The sequence below is a fragment of the Eulemur rufifrons genome, chromosome 15, assembly GCF_041146395.1.
Source record: "Eulemur rufifrons isolate Redbay chromosome 15, OSU_ERuf_1, whole genome shotgun sequence".
NCBI classification, from domain to species: Eukaryota; Metazoa; Chordata; class Mammalia; order Primates; family Lemuridae; genus Eulemur; species Eulemur rufifrons.
The window spans coordinates 38,631,972-38,640,228 of record NC_090997.1 but is presented as its reverse complement, the minus strand read 5'-3'; positions in this window follow the sequence as shown (position 1 = coordinate 38,640,228).

Genomic DNA, 8,257 nt, shown 5'->3' with positions numbered 1-8,257 from the left:
TTTTCCTTTGGGTAATGGGATTGTTGGATCAAATGGTAATTCTATTCTTAGTTTTTTGAGAAATCTCCATACTGTTTCCCATAGAGGTTATACTAATTTACATTCTCACCAATAGTGTATAAAATTTCGTTCAAGTCTTTTACCCCCCTTTTATTAGTTCGTTTGTCTTTTTCTTATTGATTTGTAAGAATTTTTAAAAAAATATATTCTGGATACAAATCCTTTATCAGAAATGTATGTTTCAAAAACATTCTCCCAGCCTGTGGCTTGCTTTTTCACTTTTTAAATGGTGTCTTTTGATGAACACAAGTTCTTAGGTTTGATAATGTCTAATTTATCTATGTATTCTTTTATGATTAGGGCTTTTTGTGTCCTGTTTTCTCATCTACCCCATGTTCATGAAGATTATCTCTTGTGTTCTTTTAAAAAAGCTTCATTGCTTTAGCTTTTACCTTTAGATCTAATAACACATTTAAAATTAATTTTTTAATATGGAGATCCAGTTGCATGAGCATCATTTATTGTGGAGAACTTCCTTTTTTCCATTGAATTAAATAGTTGGCACCACTGGTGAAAATCAAGTACTTTCTGGACTCTCTGTTCCATACTGTCTTAATGATGGTAGCTTCTGGTCAGTTTTGGAATCTGGCAATATAAGCATTCCAACTTTCATTTTATTCTTCAATATTGTCTTGACTATTGTAGGTCTTTGTATTTTTACATATGTCTAGAATTGACTCATTCATTTCTCACTAGGGAAATGCAAATTTGAACCACAATAAAATCCCGCTATCCATCCACCAGAATTGCTAAAATTAAAGACTGAGGCTAAGTGCAGTGGCTCATGGCTGTAATCCTAGCACTTTGGGAGGCTAAGACAGGAGGATCGCTTGAGGCTAGGAGTTTGAGATCAGCCTGGGCAATAGCAAGACCCCGTCTCTACAAAAAATTTTTTGAAAATTAGCCAGGCGTGGTGGCATGTACCTGTAGTCCCAGCTACTCAGGAGGCTGAGGCAGAAAGGTTGCTTGAGCCCAGGAGTTGGAGGTTGCAGTGACATATGATGATGCCACTTCATTCTAGCCAGGCAACAGAGAAATACCTTTTCTCAAAACAAACAAACAAAAAACTTAAAAAATTTAAATGTTGGCAAGAATGTGGAACAATTGAAATTCCTGTAAAATGCAGGTAGCAGGTAAAAAAAATAATACAATCACTTTGGAAATATTTGGGATTATCTACTAAAGCCAAAAAATACCTACCCTCTAATTCAATAGTTCCATTTCTATGCATATACCCAAGAGAAAAGAGTGCCTATATCCACAAAGACTTGTACATAATAGCCATTCATATAATTATGGCTACTCATAATAGCCATCTTATTCATAGTAGCTACAAACTGGAAACAAACCAAATGTCTCCGTACAGGCAAATACATAAACAAATTATGGTATATTCATAAAATGAAATACTACACAGCAATAAAAAATTATAAACTACAGATACATGTTATAACATGGATGAATCTCAGAGTGGGCACAAAAGCCAGGCACAAAAGAGTACCATACTCTGTGATTCATTTCACATGAAGTTCAAGACTAATCTACGATGATAAAATTCAGAATAATGGTTACCTTGGGAAGGATACTGATGAGGCTTTATGGGTGGTGTAAATTTGGTGTATTTTGATCTGGTGGTGGTTACATGGGTGTATATGTCGATAAAGATTCAGCAATTATAGCCTGAAGATTTATGTATTTTACTTTATGTATATTATACCTTAATTTTAAAAATAGAGAAAATTCCAGTAAGATTAGAGGACACAAATCAAAGTCAAAGAGTGTTATGAACAGAGGCTTGAAAACTGTATCAGATCTTGTAAAGCTGAAAGAGTATCCTACCTTATGGTGTGATAATTACAATGAAAAATCAAGCTGATTGTTGAAAGAATTATTATCACCAGCTGACCTTTTTTGGTGTTAATTAAGGTGGCATATCTAACCAGCTATTAGGTGGTAGTGCTAGCTATATTCCTTTTGGTTACAGGTGGCATAAACCAAATGTGATCTATCTTAAGCAAACAGGAGAATTTATTATATGGAGACTGGGTTGTCTCACCCAACCCAAGGATGAAAACTAGGTATCAAATAGAACAAGGGACTTGGACAACAAACATCTGGTCCAGCACTTTTCACTTGGAGGAAAATTTAGTAAGTAGTAAGCATGATCAAGTAACTGGTTAGTTTATAAAAAAGACATGGTTTGATTGTCCAGATGGACCATTCTGTTCTTGGGTAAAATCAAAGGTTTTTTCTTCTCAGTAATTATAATAATAATTATATAAAACTGATACTTTATAAGAATTTATCCATTCTTCAAACACTGAAAGGTAAATGTTATCATTTCCATTTTATAGATGTGGAAAATACAACTTAAAGGAGTTCAATGACTTAAATATAGCCAAGTAGCTGGAGAGTAACAGTGTTAGGGTTTGAATTTTTTCTGCATCCAAAATTCATGCTAATTTTATCATACCATATTTTCATGAAACACTCACATAAGTAAGTTGCAGTTTGTAAATTCTGGAAAATGTATTGATTCTCTGTATATTTTGTGCATCTATATTTCCTCCAAATTTGGGGGACTTTGGATTGTTAAGTGAAAGAACTATATGCTCAAGGTCACTGAGGATAGAGGGACTTTGGGTCAGCCAGTCTTAATATATAAATCCTTTTCTCTCAATGATTTTAAAATTTCTTTAAATGCATTCTGAAAGAGCATTTAGAATCAATGTTGCAAATGCCTAACAGACTGGAATTTGATTTTGTGATGAGAAAGAGAGACATTAGAAAATGCCATTTTTAGTTAAGCTAGGATAGCAAAGTCAGCATTCTGTTCTTGAGAGTAATGTCAAGAGATATCTCTGGAAAGGCATACTGGCCCCCATAATGTCACCTGCAAAACATTAAAAGAGGTATTCTGAAACATCCCTTGATTTCTTAACAGATTTAGCTTTTATGGATTAAGCCCTTTTCATTTTAAGTCTTTGGAACCAAGGTTATTACTTCTGCCCTTGGACATACATACTCTTTGGGATACAGGAGGACTTTAGCAATTCTAAATCTCTCCTTTTTCAGGCTTTCAGAAATGCTTACAGGATACACTATTACCTATGTAGTATTTACTCTGGCCAAAAATCTTTAACTTTAATCTAACCATGCAGAAAAAATTAGCCAAATTCAAATGGAGAAATGCTCTACATAAGACTTCTCTTAGAGTCTTAAAAACTATGGATGTCGTGAAAGATGAAAAATGCTGGGCAACTGTTTCAGACTAAGTGAAAGTATAGAGTTATAACAAATAAATGCAATATGAGATACCTGATTGGACTCTGGATCAAAAAAAGAATGGAAAGAAGGGAGGGAGGGAGGAAGGGAGGAAGGAAGGAAGGAAGGAAAGAAGGAAGGGAGGAAAGGAGGACAGATGGAAGAGAAGGCAATAAAGGACATTTTTGGACAATGGAAGAAACTTGGATATGGATTATATGTTAGGTAATAGTATTAATGTTAAACTTCCTAAGTGTGTTAGGAAGTAGGAGATATCCTTTCTCTTAGGAAATATTAAATACATTCTGAAATATTCAGGGATTAACAAGAACAAGGTAATTACTGGTTCTGGAATTCTAGATTTTAATGACTAAGTTTGTGTTCATTCCATCCATTTCATCCTGACTTTACTATATCACTTCTCAGTTTTCAAAGATATTATAATATTAAATATTTTAGCTCACTTTTTAGCAGGCAACTTTTTCTATCTTTATATCCTTTTACTTATTTTTCCCTAGATGATTTCTAGCCTTATGTATGCCTTGAGGTGTGGTGACTAGAACTTCAAATACCTCTAATGCTGATGTACAGCTCTATGGGATAATGCTTTATAATTAATATTTCTAGTACTCTTCCTTGTGGCACTTCACCTTAGTTTCTGGCACAGAAACTTTTTAGAACAATGTTTTACAGGGACTAATCTAAAGGACTCATAAATGCCTTGCCTAGCAACTCATCTTAGGATCCTGGCATTTGACATCATTGGCTTGTCTCTTCTGAGAAAAACTTATTGTCACCTAAAAATCAATAAATTTTAATGTGTATTTGCATGTCCCATCATGTTCTAAAACATGAAAATTGGCTCTAGTGTTAACACTGGGGGCATCAGCCATCAGCTTATGTTCTTCAAAAACTGGCTAAATTCTTTCCTTGCTATTCTTCATTTTTTCTTTAATAAATTATTTGGTGAACAAAACACTGATATTATATGTACATGTTCCTTATGTCTTATGTACATATTAATACATACTCATACATCTAAGTGTGTTTTTTTGTAGAAGAGAAAGAACAAATAAAAGTGTAGTTTCAAACAGGAGTTCAGGCTTGAATATAGTAAAAAGACCATGGGCTTTGCACCAACACCAACATCCTCTGATTCTTTGTTCTGTCCTATACTGACTTCTGACCATGGTTGAGCCATGGAAACTTTCTGGGCATCTGTGGCCTTCTAGGCTGGTTGTAAGGAGAATGCCATATGCGTAGAGTAGGTCTTCAGTCAATATTAGGTATCCCTTTCTTCTCCCACATAAGAAAGTATAAAAATAGTAATAGCCAACGTTTATTAAGCCATTATTATGTACCGACTTCTGTGCATGGAAAAGGGTTTGTGCGTATCAACAGCACAAGAGTCAGGAGCCTGACTAAGAGTGAGGGCTCCGGAGCCACCCTTCTTGGCTTGATTCCTGACTTTACTAATCACTAGCTTCATGACTCAGGATGAGTTACCTTACTACTGTATGCCTCAGTTCTTTCATCTTTAAAGTGGAGTGATAGTAACCTTGCCTTCCTCATAGGTGCCTTGTGAAGATTAAATGGATAAAGGAAAAAAACTCACTGAATTTATCAAGTGTCTGTTATATATTCTGAATTGCTCCACCTAATGGGGATCCCAAAATCAGAGAATGTCCTAAAAAAAAAAATCTCTTAGTTTAGTTAGTGAGTCAGAATAATATAAAACTGTAATATACTTGAATGGTGTGCTACTGTGGAGATATACAGAAGATCCTCTGGAAGTACAAAGGATGAAAACCTAGCGGTTTGTTTGTTGGAAGGAGAGGCATAATGTAATGTTTCCCAAAGAGGCAATGAATGGGCTGTCTCTTGAAAGATGCATGGGAACTGGCCTGGTTTGGAGATGAAGAGTCCAGAAGCAGAGACTGGCATTTGTAAAAAAAAAAAAAAAAAAAAAAAGACATATTTGTAAAACTAAATATTTCCATATAGAATAAGTTTAGAGTGATTATGGTCTGATGGATAAAGTTGAATGTGGAGACTTTGAGGGGGGCAGACCATGAAGGATCTTACAATTGTCCAGGGGTCATGAAGTACTATGAATGGAGTGCAAGCAGTTCAGTGATATGATCTGATTTGTTAGCAGTTTAAATTTTCAGTCATCAAAGAACTTCTTCAAAGGGCACTATTGACATTGCCCAGCCGTTCAATTTCCAGGGCTTAGTCCAGTGTCTGGAATATGGTAGATGCTCAATGAATGTTTAATATAGGAGGTAGTAAACAAAAGAGTCAATCAATCAATAGAAGAACACAGTTAGTTAGGAATTTGCTTCTGGACTACACCCCAAACTACTGACAAGCATAATGATGAGATTTACTTTAAAATATCCAAGCAAGAAAGGTTGGGGAGGACAGATAAAGCCAGATGATCAAAATGTGGATAATTATGAATGCTGGGAATTGGGAGCTTGAGGGTCATCTTTCTATTCTCTACTTTTTTGAATATTTGATCTTTTTCCATAATAAAGAGGTTTTAAAAATTTCTCCCGAGTTATAGTGACTTGATTTCTAGACTCCAAATATTAATGTGTTGAAGCATACATATCTTAGTAAAAATACTAAGATTTTAAAGAATGACAATATATGTTTGTGACTTGAAAACAACTAAATGAAAGGAAAAAACACTGCACACTATAAAATATTTTGTAATCAATGCAACTCAACTCTAGTTTGTAAGTTTCAATCTAAATGTGGTTAGAAGACTTCTTAACTCAAACATCTCCATGGTTAATATTGTATAAATAAAGCTAACTTGTTAGAAATTAGCTGTTAACTTTTTACCCTCACTCCAAAAAGTATTTTGAAACATGCATGAATCTATATCACGCTCAAGTGATTATTTGACAAAAGTTTATGTTGTTATTTTTCAGTTGCTAAAAATAACTTGGTAGTCTCTATTCCTGCTAGTATTGTAAAATATATACATTTTGTACAAAAAGCAATTAGGGGTTAAGACAAAAACACAGACAATATGAAATAAGCATATTCATTGTTTCTATTTCAGGAATGTGAATTGTTTATAGTTAAATTTGAATGGTATGTATAGTCATTGATTGATATGTCTTATAGTCCACTCAGTAAGTTGAGTTATTGCTGCTAAATAAAGTCAGATTTTAATAATTGATAATTTCTGGAGACTGGCCACACTATGAAACCTTTGCTTTCTAGGTGTAGCAGTTAGAGGAGGATACTGCTGCCTCTGGTGAGCCGGGCATCTCCACATGTTATAATAAAGCACATAATGAGGGTCAAGCTACAAGTCAGTGTTTAAATGATGATTCTTCAGCTGACACAGACAGAAAAAGTAAGAATGCTGCAATGATGATACGATAGTAGTAGGAGCAAGAGACAGATGTTAGACATTGACTTTGGGTTCCTATGTTAACTCAAATAATTTTGCCCAGGAAAAAACCCCCACAGCTTCATAGTTATATAAGTCACCAGAACTTGTGTCAGAAGTTCTTATTTATTTTTCTTTTTAATATTTAAAAAATAAATTTCCATTAAAATATTCCCAGGAGTAAAAAGGGAAAAGATGATAAAACAATAAAAAGGAAAACAAATTGTATGTGTGAAAGAGAAAATTACCTTTCTAATTATTATTCTAATAGAAGAATGCCTGTTGATAGTCATTAGGGAAAAATATCTTCACTATTGTGCCATGGAAATTTGCCATTGTGTTTTCAACACAGATTGCTTTTTAAATAATTTTTAAAGGTGTGATGCAATCTGAATCTAAAAATGAAAATAAAATGAGATACTGAAATATCTCAAGGAGGTGAAGTTAAGCAATATTAATTGGAGAGAAGTTTGAGTCAATGTAAGTCCTGGAAATTACAAATTAGAGTCTGAAAGATGCAAAAAATAATTTTTAAAAATTTAGCAATTCCTCTAAGTCAGTAAAATCTAACATCTGAAGAGGCCACATTTACCTTGACTTTGGCAAAAATGTTAAAATAAGAAAAACCAAGTAACACACAAAAATGCATAAATGGAGCTTTGCCAACAAACAGAAAATGCTTGCTGCTTAGCGCTTCATTTCTTTCCTTATGGAGTAGCAGAAGGAGGAAGAGAGAGAGGAAAGGAAAGAAGGAAGAAAGGTGATTAGTTTTTTCCTCCTTTTGATACCAATTTTTAAAATTGTTTCTCAAGTCTTTTGTATAGTTACCAGGACAGTGGAAAATAAGAGATGTTTAAGATTTTAATGTGTGACAGTCCCAACTATAAGAAGAAAGAATAGCTTCATCTTTATATTTTTAGAGTTCTTAGGATATTATCCAAACTGATAATATAAGATTGGAATTGTTTTTCCAATGAATTACATACCTTATTTTAATGTTAGGTTTACCATTGGAAACTAAAGTTTCAGTGACAGAGGAGAAGGAAAATTTTATAGAGACATTTTGAAAAAACTGAAAATACAGGAATATCAGGGAAAGATGGAAATCCTATACATGCATTTGCCAAGAAACCCCACTGAATGACAAAACAAGTGTAAAGTGTAACATGTACAAATCAGAGAGATGAGAATAAGATAAAAAGACTATATTTTTTTTCCTTTGCATGTGATACCACTTATTCAACATTCTTAAGATGTTCCCTAATGATGTTTACTTCTGATAACTGTTGAGGTGAAATAGCATATATATTCTTACCACAATATCCCACTTATAGGCTATCTTAGTTTGTCTATAAATCATTGTTTTGATGAGCATTTTAAAATTCACTATAACTGTTTCACCTGTATATATATTTTAGAGACAGGGTCTAGCTATGTTTGCTCATGCTGGACTTGAACTCCTGGGCTAAAGCAATCCTTTCACTTCAGCCTCCTGAGTAGCTGGGAGTACAGGTGCACAGC